This window comes from Bos javanicus, chromosome 11, assembly GCF_032452875.1.
Source record: "Bos javanicus breed banteng chromosome 11, ARS-OSU_banteng_1.0, whole genome shotgun sequence".
In the NCBI taxonomy this organism is placed as follows: Eukaryota; Metazoa; Chordata; class Mammalia; order Artiodactyla; family Bovidae; genus Bos; species Bos javanicus.
Genome location: NC_083878.1, coordinates 3,425,716 through 3,445,877, shown reverse-complemented (window position 1 = coordinate 3,445,877; position 20,162 = coordinate 3,425,716). Strand labels below are relative to the sequence as shown.

The window sequence follows — 20,162 nt, the reverse complement described above, 5'->3', positions numbered from 1 at the left end:
ACATTTCTCCCCCTAGTTTTGAAGAGTTAACTTGTTTCTTGTTTGAGTCTGTAATTGACTCACCCCACATGAGATCATAAATTAACCTTGCCCCTCCCCATCCTAGGAGTTAGTTGGTATTTTTTGTTTATGGCCAGTAGTTAAAATGCCAAAAATGGTATCCCTAGCTTAGAAGCAAGCCGGGCAGAGTAGAGGTAAATTAAGATTTGTGCTTGGTTACTTGAGAGGAGAAAATAGGCATAATGACATTTCTATATTCATGTAAGGAGAAGGCAATGGCACCCCACTCTAGTACTCTTGCCTGGAAAATCCCATGGACGGAGGAGCCTGGTGGGCTGCAGTTCATGGGGTCACTAAGAGTTGGACACGACTGAGTGACTTCACTTTACTTTTCACTTTCATGCACTGGAGAAGGAGATGGCAACCCATTCCAGTGTTCTTGCCTGGAGAATCCCAGGGACTGGGGAGCCTGGTGGGCTGCCGTCTATGGGGTCGCACAGAGTCGGACATGACTGAAGCGACTTAGCAGCAGCAGCATATTCATATAATCAAAAGTAAAACACATGAATAAATATAAAAATATATAAAAATTCATTGTAATATTAAAATTTATATTTAAGTAAAATATATAATACTTGGGTACAATAGGATTTTTTTTAAAATTTGGAACCTGCCAAATTGGTGTCTTAATTTTTACTCTTGTAAAAAGCTTCACATTTATTCAAATATCCAATTTTATTTTAAAGTTAACTTTGTTGGTCAATTTTTTAAACTTAGAATTTAAATTGGAGGTGGGCAGTAAGCTATTAAAGACTGTGTGTGCGTGCTCAGTTGCGTCTCTTTGTGACCCCAGCCAGGTTCGCCTTTCCATGGGATTTCTCAGGCAGGAATACTAGAGTGGGTTGCCAGTTCCTATTCCAGAGGATATTCTCGACCCAGGGATGGAACCCAAGTCTCTTGAATCTCCTGCATTGGCAGGCAGATTCTTTACCACTGTACCACCTGGGAAGCCCTATCAGAGACTAGTAGTGAATAAAATTATTGAACCATACATTTACAAAAGTTCGTAAGTTGTAAAAACTTCTGATCTGCAAAACCTGGATCCATTTTTTACCCTTGGTATATACCCAAGAGAAATTCGTGCACATGCAGAACAGAAGACACGTCTGAGAATGATCCTGGAAGTACTGTATGTAACAGCACACATAATCAAAGGCTGTGTGTGTCTATGGGCAGAAGTGTAGGTAAAAACAATGATACATTCATGTATTTGAGTACAATATATGTTATAATGCATAAGCTTCAGCTGCATAGATAAATTTCAAAACATACTGTTAAGAGAGTGAGTTGGAAAAATAAATTGAAAAAAATTTATTTGAAAAATTTAGTTGAAAAAAAATAGTATCTGCAAGATACTATTTATGAAAACTTTATAGAAATGGGAAAAACTAAAAAAGATATATTCGTAGAGCTTTCTATATATGTTAAAACTATAAAGAATAGCAGGGTAATGGGAAACATAAAATGCAGGGTAGCTGTTGCCTTGGTGGTGCAGGTAGGAAGGAGTATCAGGGGGAGAGACCACCTGGGTGATGGCAAAGTCGTTTTTAATACTTCATTTCTGAAACTAGATGGTGGGTATACTGATGGCGTTGTTAATAATCTTTAAACCATTCATGTTGTTTGATAATGAAAATTTCTAAGAGTTTTAAAAACCTATAGCTAAAACTCAGTAACTTCATTAAGGGGGGTGACTGGCAAAATAGCCCGGTTCTCATATCATGCGTTCCCTTTGCTGATGGTGAGACAATCACATTAATAAATGTTATTTAAACTATTCTGACTTAAATCAAGTTAATTTCTGGAGCGTAATAGAGTAAGAGTGGGTTGCAGCCCTTGAAATAGTCAGTTATTTTGAATATATCTTAAATTTCTGTTCAGATTGTCAGGTCTTAAGGGCCTGAGATATGAAAGGGGAGGCTGTTTCAGAGAAGTTACTTAACATGTCTGCGTCCCAGTTTTCTCAAAAATGTTTACTGTTTATGTCCCTTGACTTCCTGATATCCAAATTTGTTCCTCTTGCCTTGCTTAGGATGGAACACATGGCAGGCGCACATAAAGGATAACTGTGGCCCAAGAGATGTCATCATTGCATCCACAGTAGGCCGCAGCTACCTGGAGTAGGAATGTGCTCTGAGAGGCACTCAGGCCGCTGTCGCCTCTGCTGAGAGTCTTAAGCGTGCCTGGATCCCTAAGCATGCCTGGACCCCCAAGCATGCCTGGACCCCCAATGCCCTTCATGCTGGGGCTAGAGATAGAGGACCTCATGTCCTTCTTAGCTTTCCTTTTGGCTCAGCATCTGATCAGTGAACTTCTTGCCTTCAAGAACCTACCAGTTTCTAATGCTGAATTTGTTTTAAAAATTTTCTTAAATAATTTTAGGTACTTAGATTTGGTTGCTCTTGGTCTTTGTTGCTGCGCCGGCCTTTCCCGAGTTTCGGTGAGCGGTCTTCTCAATTGTGATGGCTTCTTGTTGTGGAGCCCAGGCTCCAGGGCGTGCGGGCCTCAGTAGTTGCGGCTCCTGGGCTCAGTGATTGTGGCACACCAACTTAGTTACTCCCCGGCGTGTGGATCTTCCAGAATTGAACCCATGTATCCTGCATTGGCAGGCAGATTCTTTACTTCTGAGCCACCAGGGAAGCCCCCTGATGCTTAATTTAATATTAGATCAGTTAGGGACAAGTGGACTAGGATACATATGTATTTTTTAAGCAAATGCATATAATCCATTCTGCAAAAAGTTTCCAGGAATGCCATAGAACGAATCAGACCTATCTGTGTCTTTCCTGCCCTCTATCAGAACATTAAGGAGCATCCCAGAATCAGATTTTGAAGTAGAGCTCTTAAATGTCTGCCATGCTTCTCTCTCATGAAATGTTATTAAAACTTTCTAGCTTGTTGAAAACAGATTATTTCCCCTCTCCCACCTTAACTATCTCTGTGGCTTTCGGTAAGTGAATTAGTCTCTTTGGGCACACTTTTTTCACATAAATTGAAGCAGTTGCATTATAATTCTCTACACATTCAGGTAAATAGAAACACTCCCTCTGATTGTAAATGGAATTAATATAAAATTTAATGTGTCTCTTGCTTTATTAGCAAACTTACTTTACCATAGTATGTTCCTTTGTGTGATAGACTATTTCAAGAAAATATATCATCTGTTTTCTAAGGCCTTTGTCTAACATTAGCTCAAACTGCTTTTTACTTTGCCCTTGAAATAGGTTCACCTAAATAGTATTTTCTTGCTGACCTCAACAGCCTGACATAGTATTGCTTTTTGAGTCACCGTCCTCCTTTTCATTTCCAATATTTTCTTAGCCATACTTTTTAGAAAAGCCTTTTGTGTAAATCCGCTTGGAATATCACTAGCTCTTTATTTTCTTTTCTTTGGAAATTGTAAGTATTGTAGTTAAATTACGGGGCTCTTACTCTTGCCCCAGAGACTTGACTCCATCCATATTCATTTCCTTTTTTCCTTCTCTCAACTCTAGATTGTTTTTAAAACTGTGGGTGTCCAGTTTAAAAATCCATTTGGTTAATTTTTCTTTATCTAATTCTGACAGATAAAGCCCTGATGTTTCCCCCTTAGCAGTTGAGCTAATGAAAGCGTGAGCAGGACTGCAGGCCGAATGATCTTGAGAGGGAGGAGTGGGAGGGAAACCTAAAAAACAAAAGTGTCTTTAAAACGAGACGATGGTCTGGCTGTTCGCTGGGTAACAAAAGCATCAGTGGTCATGATTTTTTCATCACTGAAGTTAGATTTTTCTTAATTTTAAAGAGTAGTATAAATTAACTTTTAATGAAACAACATTACTTAGATATGCCTTCTCCAAAAATGAAATTATTCATCTCCTAGAAGATTACACTCTAAGAGCAACATGCAAGATAGATAACTATTGACATTTTATATATAAACAAGTTCTTTTTATGTGGATTAACTCTTCTAACTCCAGTGCTCATCGGTGAAGTATACACCTCCTCCTTGGCTTAAATGACTTGGAAGATGGGAGGAAATCCAGTCTTCTAGAAATCTGAAAGAAAAATAGCAACAGCAGCAATGATAATGATAAAGTAATTGTAAGGTTAATATCATAAATCCTTATTCTGTGCTTGAAACTAGCATTTTGTGTGCACTGCTGTACTTAATACTTAGGAAAACCTAAGAATGTACACTGTGTCCCTGTGTGCATATTGTAGAGGAGGAAACCGAGGTTTGCAGGGGGTTTTGTACATTTTTAAGATCACATACACAGTGGGGAAACTGGAATTTTATGCAAATTATTGTCCCGGAAAACAAACATTTAATCAGTTCTCTGTCTTGTAAAGAAAGAAACAAAAGGCTGTATCTTGAAAGGCAATTGACAGATGTTTGGATATAAAGTAAAAATAATATATGAATCTATACAGACAATAGACAGCATTTAGGAAAGTGGATTGCGACTTCCTGGCTTTCCAGTGGTTAAGACTTCGCCTTCCAATGCAGGGGATGCAGGTTCCATCCCTGGTCGGGGAACCAAGATCCCACATGCCTCAGGGCCAAAAAACCCAAAACATAACAGAAGCAATATTATAACAAATCCAATAAAGACTTTAAAAATGGTCCACATCCAGAAATCTTAAAAAACAGCAAAGTGGGTTATTTTTCACTTTTGTTCACAACTCTGGGTAATGATACTTAAGAACAGATTTTTACTAGTCTAGTATGCTTATTGAAGATAAAAAATTTAGTGCTGTTTGAGAGTCTTGAGTAAATGAAACTCGTCAGTTCCATTGATCAACTAGGATCAGCTTTCCATTGACATGGAGAATTTTCATGAATTGTTTCTGTAGTCTACAGAAAACCTTAGCTGAGTTTAAACTTAATAGATTTCTAGTTTCTAAAGTCTCTTAATTCCCCCTCTTGCCAGAAGATACACTTTTCTCCTCAGTGCCCCAATCTAATTTAGTTTGTGCTCTGATCCTGGAGCCTAAAATAGAAGGCAGAACATTCAAGTAGTAAATAGACGAATCCATTGAAACAAAGTGAGAAAATGATGACAATGAGATCTCAGAGCAAAAATGTGAAGAAAAATTTAACTGACTTGGGGCTTCTTTATAGCAAAGAACGAAGCAAAACATTAAGCAAAATAGAAGAAAACAGTTCTGAATATGAATATTTCTTTAAAAATACCATACAACCAGGGGATGAATTAAATCTCAGTAGCATAAGACAAAGATTCTAGATTAAAATATACCTGAGAAGTGAGATAGAGGAAAAGAACAATTGACTTGATCATTTTTTAAAATAAATAAATGCATTTGTTTGTTGACTGTGCTGGGTCTTCGTTGCTGCGAATTTTTTCCGGTTCCAGCAAGCAGGGGCTCCTCTTCATTGTGGTGTGCGGGTTTGAAATTGCAGTGGCTTCTCTTGCTGTGGAGCACAGGCTTAATAGTTGTGGTTCACGGGCTTAGTTGTTCTGGAGCGTGTGGTATCTTCCCGGGCCACGGATTGAACCCGAGTCTCCTGCATTGGCAGGCGGATTCCTTACCACCGAACCACCAGGGAAGCCCCCTGACCACTCTTAATGGAGATGAGTCTGCTGAAAAGGGCAATAGATGACACCCACTCTCTGCAGCAGAAGGGTGTGATATATGTCAGCCCAGGAGGACCAGGGTCTTCAGCCCCACTCCCAGAGTCTGGAGAGAACATAAGGATAGGAGAGAGAGTAAAGATCTGAGTCCTGCAAAAACTGGAGTGTACCTGCCCCAAGTGTGGAGTCATCTTGATGTTTACAAATAGAAAAGCTGTTAACTATAAAGTTAATCACAGCATACAGGTAAAAAACCCTGTTCTTCTGTTAGCCAGCTGTTTCTCTCAGGGAACTTTGGGATACAGATATCTAACGCCACATTGTCAAGGGTTCTGACCATTGGGAAACAGTGATTATTGGATAGGATGTCAGATAGACAGGAAGCGAAATTGGCTAAAATATTTATTGGATCAGAGTCTGCAACAGAGATAGCTAATCTGTGTTCCTCTTCTGCTTACTAATTGCTTCTAAAATGACTTTACTTGTTTTTACATGCAGTTATTGGATACAACTATTAAAAACATGCAGTTTTAAATCACTGCAGTCTCGAGAATGTGCTAGGAGTATTTTTGGGATAAAGATCTCTATTATGTGTATGTTAAAATAGTCCTCTCGTACAGAGATATTTATTGGAAAACATTATTTGCAATTGTTCTGATTGAGTCTTCTTTGATCCTCCTCCCATCCTTCCTTTTTTTTCTTCTCCATTTGATACTTAAAATTGATTTTATTTATTTTTATTTTTTGTTAAAATTGATTATAAATTAATGTCTATTATCTCCTTTCTCCAACTATGACACTACTCTAAGATTTGAGGAATATTTTAGGAAATGGAAGGTGTATACTTACATAAAGTTACAATTTTGGAGAACACACAAATGTTTGTCATTAAAAGGGCTAGTTTAAATGTATTAAGGTTATCATCTTTTCCTCTATATTCAGAGTAAGGATTAATCTTAAACATTATAAAAATATAGAATTAATTAAAACTTGAAGAAATAAATGTGTTACTGTTAATGGAATTCTTGCTGTAGTTACCTTTGCAGACTAGTATTAATGAAACTTTAGATATAGTGAATGGATTTGGGGAATTGAGATATCTATTTATTTTCTTACCTGAGATGCCAGGATAATCATCTTCGTGAAATAAAGAGCCCAATTAGGGGCATTCTCATTTGTAGATGTTGATGAAGTTTACACAGACTGCTAGGATTTTTAATGTCAGAATGCACTGAACAAGGTCAGTGAGTGAGAAAGGGAAGCACCTCTGTGTTTCGAAAGCCTTTCGCCTGTGGAGCAGAGGGGCATGCTCATGTGCTGGAGCCACGTTCTGCTCCTGCCCTGACCTGGCTTGTGGTCCCTTTCCCAGGTTGGTATCTCTAGGCGTTGCCAGGCTCTAAGTTGCCCTAGAGAAGGGAAAAGCTGCTTCAAATGTTACTCATTTTTGTGTGTTCATCTTATATCCTCCTACTGTGCTGAACTCACTTATTCTAGGAGTTTGGTGATTTTTCTTTTTCCTTTTTTTCCCCTGTAGATCCCTTTGAGTTTTGTACATAAACTGTCATGTCATCTGCAGATAGGAACAATTTTATTCTTCCTTCCTGATCTGTATGCATTTTACTAATTTTCCTTATTGCAGTGGCTGTAACTTCTAGTACTGTGCTCTAACAAGATTTGTGAAAGCAATATCCTCACTTTTTTCCCATTCTTCAAGGGAAACCATTGATTCTTTTACCATTAAGTATTGATGTTAGCCATAGATTCTTGCAGATGCTCTTTATCAAGTGGAGAAAGTTCCACTCTGTTGCTAGTTTGCTGAGAATTTGTATCATGAATGGGTGTTGGATTTTGTCACATGCTTTTCCTGCATCAGTTGTTTTGATCATATGATTTTCTTATTCAACTTTTGGTATGGTGAATTCTCTTGACTGATTTTCACATGTTTTGCATATATGAAATCTCATTTGTTCATGGTATATAGTTATTTTTACATATTGCTAGACTCAGATTGCTAGTATTTGTTGAGCGTTGTTCTAAGTTAATGAGGGATATTGGGCTGTGCTTTAAATTTTTTAAATCTGTATATTTGTCTGACTTTGGTATCAGGGTTATATTAGCCTTTATAACATGAGTTGGGAAGTATTCCCACTTCAATTTTTTTTTGGAATAGATTATGTAAAACTGATGCTAACTCTTCTTTAAATGTTTGATAAAATTATCCAGTAAAGCCATCTGTGCTTGAGAATTTCTTTTTTGAGGGAATTTTTCTATTGCCGAATTCAGTGTGTTTAGTGGCTACAAGTGTATGTGGGCCTTCTGTTTCATCTTAGCTGAGTTTGGGTAGCTTGTGGGTTTTGAGAAATTGGTGCTTTTTTGCTGTTGTTGATTTTTTGAGCATAGAGTTCATAGTATTCTCTTATAGTGCCTGCAGCAGTTACAGTGCCATGCCCTGCTTTATTCCGGTTGTAGATGACTTGGGTTTTCTCTTTGTTTCAGTCTTGGTACAGGCTTGTCAGTTTTGTTGATTTTTGTTTCATTCATTTTTTGTTATTTTCCTATTTTCAATTTCATTGATTTCTGTTCTTATTATTATTTCCTTCCTTTTATATCCTTTGTGCTTATTTTTCTGCTTTTTCTGGTTTCTTGAGGTGGGAATACAGATTATTAATTTGAGACCTTGTTCTCTTCTCTGATGTGAGCATTTTAATGCCATAAACATGTTCTCTTTTTTTTTTTTCCTGTTCTTGATGTATTACATTTTTGTTTTTATTCATTTCTCTGTGTTTTGTTTTTTTTTTTTCCTCTGTGTTTTTAAAATTCTGTTCCTTTTTGGCCCATGATTTATTTGAAAGTATATTGTTGAATGTAGAAGTGTTAGGATGTTTTTATGTTGCACTTTTGTTATTGATTTGTTGTCTGATTCCATTGTGATTGGAGAACATACTCTGATTTCAGTGCTTTTTAAGTTGTTGATGTTTGTTTTATGACCCAGGAGTTGTCCAAGGAATTGTCCTGTCTTGAGGACTTGTCCAAGGTGTCTTAAAAGGGATGTGTATTGTGTTGAGAAAGGCTATGTTGCCTGTGAATGTCAGTTAGATCCTGTTGGTTGATGGTGTTCTGGGTTTTTAGTATCTTTTAGTTATATGTATATATATTCTATTATATCTTATGTATCTCTTAGTTTTACCAGTGAGATGTTTGATGGCCGAGATGTTGAAGTCCTTGAATATAACAGAATTTGTCTATTTTTCCTTTTGGCTTTTCCAATTTTTGTTTCATCATTTTGCAACTCTGGTGCGTACACATTTGGGCACAGTATTTATTCATGGTGAATTGATTCCTTTATCTAATGTTACTCTTTGTCCCTGCTCTGAAGTCTGCTATATCTGATATTTACATAGCAATACCTTTTAAAAAAAGTTAGCATGATAAATCTCTTTCTACCCTTTACGTAATACAAAATGTTTCTGTTGTGTTGAAGTATATGGTTGAATAATCATTTTAATCATTCTGTCACTTCCTGCCTTTTAATTGATGCGTTTAAACCATTTACTTTAAAGTGATTTTTGATATGTCAGTGCTCAATTCTTCTTTTGTTTCTTATTTTACTATTTCTTTTTTTTTGTCTTTCTCTGAGTTCAACATTTTTTAGAATCCATCTTGTTTATATATATATTTTAGTGTATCACTTTGTGTATTTTTAAGTGGTTGCTAACATTAAATTGTGTATTTTAACTTAACACAGCCCCCTGATATCAATGTTTTACAACTTGGCAGTATTAAAACCTTGATTTCATTGAGATTCCATGGCCCTTAGCACTTTTTTTCCCCTTAAATAACACCCTTACCACTTTAAAAAATATAATTTCCTAAAGTGTTTCTTCTCTATACATTCTGTTCAACTGGTGTCATTATAATTTTATCTCAACCATCAAGTATGATTTAAGAGATTATTATTATTTTAATGTTGGGTGGGGTTTTTTGTCTTTGTTTTTTTAGTTTTATAGGTTGGATTCCCCCCCACCTTTTGTGAATGTTAAAAGAACTATTGCATTCCTTGGTTAAACCCTATGTGGTGATGGTGTATTTATCCTTTTTATACATTAATGGGTTAAATTTGCTGAAATTTTAATGAGAATTTTTGCATCTGTAATAATGAAGAATGTTGATCTGTAGTTTTTCCCTTCTTTTAATGTCTTTGTTTTTGGTATCAGAGTAATGTTGGCTTCCTAAAATGAGTTTGGAAGTTTTTCTTCTGTGTTTGGAGAGAGTTTGGGTTGAACTGTTATTTTTTTCTTCTTTAAATATTTGGGAGAATTCATCAATTTATGTGAATGGGCCTAGAGTTTTCTTTGTGAGATTTTTAACTGCAGAGTAACTTCTTTACTGTATATACGGCTATTCACGTTAACTGTTAATTTTTTTAAAAAACTGATCTTTGGCATTTTGAGTCTTTAAAGAAATTATCCATATTATAATCTGAATTGTTGACTGTATTGACAGAATTTTTAATGGTATTCCTTTACTGGCTTTATATCTATAGGACGTGTAGTTGTGTCTACTCTTTCATTTCTTACATTTCTAATATGTGACTCCTCTTTACTGTCAAGTCTGACTAGAGGTATATCGATTTTATTCATCTTCTCAAACAAAACTTTGACTTCTTTGATTTTTATTTTCTGCTATTTTGTTGATTACATTTATTTTAGGTTTAATTTGCTCTTCATTTTCTAATTTCTTATATTGGTCACTTCTTTGGGCATGTGGAAAAAGAATTATATTGATAAGACATGGATGATTCTTACCTAATACTTAGAATATAATGCGTACTGTACACATATCTGCAGTGCAGGCATCACATGTATACACCATACGTCTCATAGTGTATGATTGCATGTTGGACGTACTCACAAGGTACAATCCCTGCACGATACCTGAGTTCACATGTTGATTGACAGTTTTAAGATGGCTGCAATATCACTTTAGTCACAGACACTTAAGCAGTTTATTATTTTTGTCCCAATCTGTGGCAGCAGGTGGTATACCAAACGCCTCTACAACCAATATCTCCAATGGGCATAAGTAATGAGATTTACTTACTTTTATTTTATTGTGGTTTTATTTAAAAGTGACTATGTTTAAACATTCAAGTTTTTATAAGTCTTGTATAAATTATTTCCTTTTTTGTAGACTTTTTATTTGGAATATTTTCAAACATTCAGGAAATTTCTAAGGATCAAAATAGAATAAAAAAACATGGACCTTTACGGCGCTTCACCTGTTGTTGACAGTGTGCCCCGTGTGCGTTATCATTTGCTGTGTATTCTCGCCTCCCACACACCATGTGTACATCAAAAAATGCATTTCTATACATGAAAGGACTACACAGCTTAAAGCTCTTCTGGAGTAGTATTGTGTCCCATGGCTCCACAATATTTAAAATGCCATTCAGGCAACCTATTAAGTAAAAAATTAGGGAATAGAACCAAGACCATGCACTGTCTTTTTGCTGTGTTGAATTTTAAAATATTGAGATATAATCCCATATCATAGATTCATGCTTTTAAAGTATACCATTGAGTGTTTTAGTATATTCACATTTTGTGCAACCATCCCCATGATCTAATTTCAAAATATTTTCAGCACCCCCAAAAAGAACCCTCATGTACATCAGATTCACACCCCACTTCCTCCTAGCCCCTAGTGACTGTTAAATCAACCTTTATTTCTATGGATTTTCCTATTCTGGACATGTCGTGTAATACATGTGGTCTTCTGTGTCTGGCTTAGTTCACTTAGCGTTATGTTTTCAAGGGTCATCCATGTGTAGCATGCATCAGGAGTCCACTGTGCGTGCGCGGCTGAGAAACGTTCCATTATGTGGACTCACCACATAATGAGTCGTTAGAATTGTCTGTTGTTCATCTGTCAGTGGACACTTAGGGTGTTTCTGCTTTTTGGCTATTATGAATAGTACTCTTGGAACATTTGTGGGTAAGTTTTTGTACATACGTTTTTAGTTCTCTAGTGTATATATATGAGTAGAATGGCTTTGTCTATGGCAGCTCTGTATTTACCTTTGGGAATAACTGCCAAACTGTTCTCCAAAGTGGCTATTCCACTTTTTACTCCAATCAGCGACTTAGAGCTTTGCAATTTATCCATGCCCTTACCAATACTTATTATTGTTTATCTTTTTAATTATTGCTGTCATAGTATGTGTGAAGTGGTACCTTGTTTTGGTTTTGATTTGAATTTCCCCGAGGACCGATTTTGAACATATTATGTGCTTATTGGCAATTTGTCTTCTTTTAGAGAAATGTTTATTCAGATCTCTTGTCTTTTTGTTATTTTTAAAGTTGAAATATTCGTCTTTGCGAGGAGGGGGGCAAGTTCCATATATTCTGTGTACATAACCCTTAACAGATAAATAATTTGCAAAAATCTTCTGTCCTCTGGGTTGTCTTTTCACTTTCTTGATAGTGCCCTTTGAAGCACAGGAATTTTAATTTTAATGAGGTCCAAGTTATGTGCTTTTCTTTGCTTAGCTATCCTAGCTTCAGAAACATTGCCTAATTCAAGGTTATGAAGATGTACCCACAGTATCTTCTAAGAGTTTTAGAACTTTAGCTCTTACACCAAGGTTTTTGCTCATTTTGAGTTAATTTTTACATACAGTATGAGGTAGGGTCCAGCTTCATTCTTTCACATGTAGATCCCGGTTGCCCTAATGCTACTTACTGAAAACACTATCCATTCTTCTTTGTGCCATAAATGAATTGATCCTAAATATGAGGGTTTCTTTCTGGATTCTCACTTCTGTTGATCTCCATGTTTATCTTTATTCCTAGTAGCACACTGTCTTGATTACTGTAACTTTGTAGTAAGTTTTGAAATCATGAAGTAAGAGTTCTCCACTGTGTTCTTCTTTGTCAAGGTTATTTTGGCTATTAAGGATTTCTCTCAGTTTCTTAAGAGCTTTAGGATCAATTTGGGGGAAAAAAGTGGGATTTTGATAACGGTTGCATTGAATCTAAGATCAACTTAGGGAGTATTACAGTCTTTACATTGTTAAGTATTCCAGCCTGTGTCTTTCTATTTATTTAGGCCTTTAATTTCTTTCATTGAAGCTTTGTAGTGTAAAGTATATTAGTCTTACACTTCATCATGATGTATAAGCCTCTATATATGTTGCTAGAAGCGTATTTTGTATTTTCTTGCGGACTTGATATCCATATGTTAAGGGATATTGAGCTATAGTTTGCTTTTTTTGATAACTTTATCTGATTCTGGTATCAGTATTAAGGGCTCAGAATATGTTGGGAAGTGTTTTCCCCGTCTGCTTTATTTTGGAAGTTTGTGAAGCCCTGGTATAACTTCTTCTTTAAACATTTGGTGGAATGAAACCATTTGTCCCTAGGTTTTCCTTTGTAGGAAGGTTTTTAATTAGAAATTCAGTCTCTTGTTACAGGTCCATTCAGGCTTATTCTTGACTTAATTTCAGTAGTGTGTGTGTGTGTTTTTTTTTTTTTTTCCAGTTTATTTATTTTTTTTATTTTATTTTATTTTTTATTTCTCATGTGTTCCCCATCCTGAACCCTCCTCCCTCCTCCCTCCCCATACCATCCCTCTGGGTCGTCCCAGTGCACCAGCCCCAAGCATCCAGCATCGTGCATTGAACCTGAACTGGCATCTCGTTTCATACATGACATTTCACATGTTTCAATGCCATTCTCCCAAATCTTCCCACCCTCTCCCTCTCCCACAGAGTCCATAAGCCTGTTCTATACATCAGTGTCTCTTTTGCTGTCTCGTATACAGGGTTATCGTTACCATCTTTCTAAATTCCATATATATGCGTTAGTATACTGTATTGGTGTTTTTCCTTCTGGCTTACTTCACTCTGTATAATAGGCTCCAGTTTCATCCACCTCATTAGAACTGATTCAAATGTATTCTTTTTAATGGCTGAGTAATACTCCATTGTGTATATGTACCACAGCTTTCTTATCCATTCATCTACTGATGGGCATCTAGGTTGCTTCCATGTCCTGGCTATTATCAACAGTGCTGCGATGAACATTGGGGTACACGTGTCTCTTTCCCTTCTGGTTTCCTCAGTGTGTATGCCCAGCAGTGGGATTGCTGGATCATAAGGCAGTTCTATTTCCAGTTTTTTAAGGAATCTCCACACTGTTCTCCATAGTGGCTGTACTAGTTTGCATTCCCACCAACAGTGTAAGAGGGTTCCCTTTTCTCCACACCCTCTCCAGCATTTATTATTTGTAGACTTTTGGATCGCAGCCATTCTGACTGGTGTGAAATGGTATCTCATAGTGGTTTTGATTTGCATTTCTCTGATAATGAGTGATGTTGAGCATTTTTTCATGTGTTTGTTAGCCATCTGTATGTCTTCTTTGGAGAAATGTCTATTTAGATCTTTGGCCCATTTTTTGATTGGGTCATTTATTTTTCTGGAGTTGAGCTGTAGGAGTTGCTTGTATATTTTTGAGATTAGTTGTTTGTCGGTTGCTTCATTTGCTATTATTTTCTCCCATTCTGAAGGCTGTCTTTTCACCTTGCTAATAGTTTCCTTTGATGTGCAGAAGCTTTTAAGTTTAATTAGGTCCCATTTGTTTATTTTTGCTTTTATTTCCAATATTCTGGGAGGTGGGTCATAGAGGATCCTGCTGTGATGTATGTCAGAGAGTGTTTTGCCTATGTTCTCCTCTAGGAGTTTTATAGTTTCTGGTCTTACGTTGAGATCTTTAATCCATTTTGAGTTTATTTTTGTATATGGTGTTAGAAAGTGTTCTAGTTTCATTCTTTTACAAGTGGTTGACCAGATTTCCCAGCACCACTTGTTAAAGAGATTGTCTTTAATCCATTGTATATTCTTGCCTCCTTTGTCAAAGATAAGGTGTCCATATGTGCGTGGATTTATCTCTGGGCTTTCTATTTTGTTCCATTGATCTATATTTCTGTCTTTGTGCCAGTACCATCCTGTCTTGATAACTGTGGCTTTGTAGTAGAGCCTGAAGTCAGGTAGGTTGATTCCTCCAGTTCCATTTTTCTTTCTCAAGATCGCTTTGGCTATTCGAGGTTTTTTGTATTTCCATACAAATTGTGAAATTATTTGTTCTAGCTCTGTGAAGAATACTGTTGGTAGCTTGATAGGGATTGCATTGAATCTATAAATTGCTTTGGGTAGTATACTCATTTTCACTATATCGATTCTTCCAATCCATGAACATGGTATATTTCTCCATCTATTAGTGTCCTCTTTGATTTCTTTCACCAGTGTTTTATAGTTTTCTATATATAGGTCTTTAGTTTCTTTAGGTAGATATATTCCTAAGTATTTTATTCTTTTCGTTGCAATGGTGAATGGAATTGTTTCCTTAATTTCTCTTTCTGTTTTCTCATTATTAGTGTATAGGAATGCAAGGGATTTCTGTGTGTTGATTTTATATCCTGCAACTTTACTATAATCATTGATTAGTTCTAGTAATTTTCTGGTGGAGTCTTTAGGGTTTTCTATGTAGAGGATCATGTCATCTGCAAATAGTGAGAGTTTTACTTCTTCTTTTCCAATTTGGATTCCTTTTATTTCTTTTTCTGCTCTGATTGCTGTGGCCAAAACTTCCAAAACTATGTTGAATAGTAATGGTGAAAGTGGGCACCCTTGTCTTGTTCCTGACTTTAGAGGAAATGCTTTCAATTTTTCACCATTGAGGATAATGTTTGCTGTGGGTTTGTCATATATAGCTTTTATTATGTTGAGGTATGTTCCTTCTATTCCTGCTTTCTGGAGAGTTTTTATCATAAATGGGTGTTGAATTTTGTCAAAGGCTTTCTCTGCATCTATTGAGATAATCATATGGTTTTTGTTTTTCAATTTGTTAATGTGGTGTATTACATTGATTGATTTGCGGATATTGAAGAATCCTTGCATCCCTGGGATAAAGCCCACTTGGTCATGGTGTATGGTCTTTTTAATGTGTTGTTGGATTCTGATTGCTAGAATTTTGTTTAGGATTTTTGCATCTATATTCATCAGTGATATTGGTCTGTAGTTTTCTTTTTTTGTGGGATCTTTGTCAGGTTTTGGTATTAGGGTGATGGTGGCCTCATAGAATGAGTTTGGAAGTTTACCTTCCTCTGCAATTTTCTGGAAGAGTTTGAGCAGGATAGGTGTTAGCTCTTCTCTAAATTTTTGGTAGAATTCAGCTGTGAAGCCGTCTGGACCTGGGCTTTTGTTTGCTGGAAGATTTTTGATTACAGTTTCAATTTCCGTGCTTGTGATGGGTCTGTTAAGGTTTTCTATTTCTTCCTGGTCGAGTTTTGGAAAGTTGTACTTCTCTAAGAATTTGTCCATTTCTTCCTCGTTGTCCATTTTATTGGCATATAATTGTTGATAATAGTCTCTTATGATCCTTTGTATTTCTGTGTTGTCTATTGTGATCTCTCCATTTTCGTTTCTAATTTTATTGATTTGATTTTTCTCCCTTTGTTTCTTGATGAGTCTGGCTAATGGTTTATCAATTTTATTTATCCTTTCAAAGAACCAGCTTTTGGCTTTGTTGATTTTTGCTATGGTCTCTTTTGTTTCTTTTGCATTTATTTCTGCTCTAATTTTTAAGATTTCTTTCCTTCTACTAACCCTGGGGTTCTTCATTTCTTCCTTTTCTAGTTGCTTTAGGTGTAGAGTTAGGTTATTTATTTGACTTTTTTCTTGTTTCTTGAGGTGTGCCTGTATTGCTATGAACTTTCCCCTTAGGACTGCTTTTACTGTGTCCCACAGGTTTTGGGTTGTTGTGTTTTCATTTTCATTCGTTTCTATGCAAATTTTGATTTCTTTTTTGATTTCTTCTGTGATTTGTTGGTTATTCAGCAGGGTGTTGTTCAGCCTCCATATGTTGGAATTTTTAATAGTTTTTCTCCTGTAATTGAGATCTAATCTTACTGCATTGTGGTCAGAAAAGATGCTTGGAATGATTTCTATTTTTTTGAATTTACCAAGGCTAGCTTTATGGCCCAGGATGTGATCTATCCTGGAGAAGGTTCCATGTGCGCTTGAGAAAAAGGTGAAATTCATTGTTTTGGGATGAAATGTCCTATAGATATCAATTAGGTCTAACTGGTCTATTGTATCGTTTAAAGTTTGTGTTTCCTTGTTAATTTTCTGTTTAGTTGATCTATCCATAGGTGTGAGTGGGGTATTAAAGTCTCCCACTATTATTGTGTTATTGTTAATTTCTCCTTTCATACTTGTTAGCATTTGTCTTACGTACTGCGGTGCTCCCGTGTTGGGTGCATATATATTTATAATTGTTATATCTTCTTCTTGGATTGATCCTTTGATCATTATGTAGTGACCTTCTTTGTCTCTTTTCACAGCCTTTGTTTTAAAGTCTATTTTATCTGATATGAGTATTGCTACTCCTGCTTTCTTTTGGTCCCTATTTGCATGGAAAATCTTTTTCCAGCCCTTCACTTTCAGTCTGTATGTGTCCCCTGTTTTGAGGTGGGTCTCCTGTAGACAACATATGTAGGGGTCTTGTTTTTGTATCCATTCAGCCAGTCTTTGTCTTTTGGTTGGGGCATTCAACCCATTTACGTTTAAGGTAATTACTGATAAGTATGATCCCGTTGCCATTTACTTTATTGTTTGGGGTTCGAATTTATACACCATTTTTGTGTTTCCTGTCTAGAGAATATCCTTTAGTATTTGTTGGAGAGCTGGTTTGGTGGTGCAGAATTCTCTCAGCTTTTGCTTGTCTGAGAAGCTTTTGATTTCTCCTTCATATTGAATGAGATCCTTGCTGGGTACAATAATCTGGGCTGTAGGTTATTTTCTTTCATCATTTTAAGTATGTCTTGCCATTCCCTCCTGGCTTGAAGAGTTTCTATTGAAAGATCAGCTGTTATCCTTATGGGAATTCCCTTGTGGGTTATTTGTTGTTTTTCCCTTGCTGCTTTTAATATTTGTTCTTTGTGTTTGATCTTTATTAATTTGATTAATATGTGTCTTGGGGTGTTTCGCCTGGGGTTTATCCTGTTTGGGATTCTCTGGGTTTCTTGGACTTGGGTGATTATTTCCTTCCCCAGTTTAGGGAAGTTTTCAACTATTATCTCCTCAAGTATTTTCTCATGGTCTTTCTTTTTGTCTTCTTCTTCTGGAACCCCTATGATTCGAATGTTGTAGCGTTTAATATTGTCCTGGAGGTCTCTGAGATTGTCCTCATTTCTTTTAATTCGTTTTTCTTTTATTCTCTCTGATTCATTTATTTCTACCATTCTATCTTCTAATTCACTAATCCTATCTTCTGCCTCTGTTATTCTACTATTTGTTGCCTCCAGAGTGTTTTTAATTTCATTTATTGCATTATTCATTATATATTGACTCTTTTTTATTTCTTCTAGGTCCTTGTTAAACCTTTCTTGCATCTTCTCAATCCTTGTCTCCAAGCTATTTATCTGTGATTCCATTTTAATTTCAAGATTTTGGATCAATTTCACTATCATTATTCGGAATTCTTTATCAGGTAGATTCCCTATCTCTTCCTCTTTGGTTTGGTTTGGTGGGCATTTATCCTGTTCCTTTATCTGCTGGCTATTCCTCTGTCTCTTCATCTTGTTTAAATTGCTGAGTTTGGGGTGTCCTTTCTGTATTCTGGCAGTTTGTGGAGTTCTCTTTATTGTGGCTTTTCCTCGCTGTGTGTGGGTTTGTACAGGTGGCTTGTCAAGGTTTCCTGGTTAGGGAAGCTTGTGTCGGTGTTGTGATGGGTGGAGCTGTATTTCTTCTCTTTGTTCAGTCGCGCTGTGGGGAGGGAGGGAGGGATGCTGCAAACAAATAACACTGGCGTGCGCTCGCAGTGCCTCAGCCACACTGGGTCTGCCCCCGCTCACGGCGCGTGTAGCCTCCCTGCCCACACTGCTCGGGCTCTAGGTTGTTCCGCCGGGAACAATCCAAGGCTGGCCCTGGGTTGCATGTACCTCCCAGGTCCAAGCCGCTCAGGTTCAGGCACTCGGGTAGTCCTCAGAGGCGCAGACTCAGTTGGGCCTGAGTTTTGTGCTCTTCCCAGGTCCGAGCAGCTCAAGTGATGAGGTGTTTGGCGAGCGCCAATGCTGCGACTTATCGCCTCCCCGCCACTCGGTTATCTGGGTGTAAAACCGGCGCACCTTCTCAGGCAGATGTTAACCGTCCAGACCCCCAAAAAGTTTTAGTTAGCAAAGAAGCCTGCTTACAGTTTTATAGATAATGTCTCTCTGGGGCTGCGATTGCCCCCTTCCGGCTCTGGCTGCCTGTCACCGGAGGGGGAAGGTCTGCAGCCGGCTATCTCTGTTCAATTCTTTGTTCCGTGCGCGGGCCTGGTGGTCTTAGGTTAGGGCTGGTTTTTCGCGTGGTAGATATCCCACAGTCTGGTTTGCTAGCCCAAATTATTTCGCTCAGATAGTGCTCAGGGTATTCAGGCCAGATTCTTACTCTAAGCGATGCAGCCCGCGCTGCGCCTCCCTGCCCAGCCCCCGCTTGCTAATGGCGCGTGCAGGCGTCTGCGCTGCTTCTCCGCTGGGGGAGTTACCGTAGGACTCGCAATCTTCCAGTTTTAATTGTTTATTTATTTTTTCTTCCTGTTATGTTGCCCTCTGTGCTTCCAAAGCTCGGCACAGATTCGGCAGTGAGAAGGTTTCCTGGTGTTTGGAAACTTCTCTCTTTTTAAGACTCCCTTCCCGGGACGGAACTCCGTCCCTCCCTCTTTGTCTCTTTTTTTGTCTTTTATATTTTTTCCTACCTCCTTTCGAAGAGTTGGATTGCTTTTCTGGGTGCCTGATGTCCTCTGCCGGCATTCAGAAGTTGTTTTGTGGAATTTACTCGACGTTTAAATGCTCTTTTGATGAATTTGTGGGGGAGAAAGTGTTCTCCCCGTCCTACTCCTCCGCCATCTTGGCTCCTCCCTCAGTAGTGTGTGTTTTTCCGGGTGTTCGTCCGTGCATCTAATTCGTTGGTGTACAGTTGTTCCTAGTTATTCTCTTTTTATAATCTGTCTCTATAAGGTTGGTAGGTGCCTTTTATTTCTGTAAAGTCGATAGCTGTTCATTCGCTCTGACTCTTTGGGACCCCATGGACTGCAGCATGCCAGGCTTCGCTGTCCTTCACTGTCTTTCAGAGTTTGCTCAAACTCATGTCCGTTGAGTTGGTGATGCCATCCAACCGTCTCATGACATATTTCTACCCATTATTTACAACATTCATTGTTTTCATGACTTATAGAAGATGTCTGGAAACAAGCACTGTCTAGTCATCATTTGCCATATTCAGAAAAAAGAATCTCTACCTAAAAAAATTTATATTATAAAAAATTAGAATTATAATTTATAATTATAAATTATAAAAATTATATTATAAATTATCCCTAATTATAGTAGAGAAAGATTTACCTTTAAAGTGAAGATATTTTTGTCTTATTCTTTACTAAAGTGCAATGGGGAAGTAAACTCAATTTCTGATCTTCTGTTTTGAATATA

At 37.2% G+C, this 20,162-nt stretch overlaps 1 protein-coding gene and 1 long non-coding RNA gene across 4 annotated transcripts in view; one reads left to right on the top strand and one right to left on the bottom strand.

The window, feature by feature from the left end:
* TMEM131 (transmembrane protein 131) overlaps positions 1-20,162 on the top strand; it is a 186,679-nt gene that overhangs the window by 31,231 nt on the left and 135,286 nt on the right. The gene's annotated exons all lie outside the window — the stretch shown is intronic.
* Positions 3,844-19,724, bottom strand: LOC133256706 (uncharacterized). The gene is made up of 2 exons (XR_009739268.1): positions 19,430-19,724; positions 3,844-4,094 (listed from the first exon to the last, which is right to left on the bottom strand). It is a non-coding gene; the product is annotated as an uncharacterized LOC133256706 (long non-coding RNA).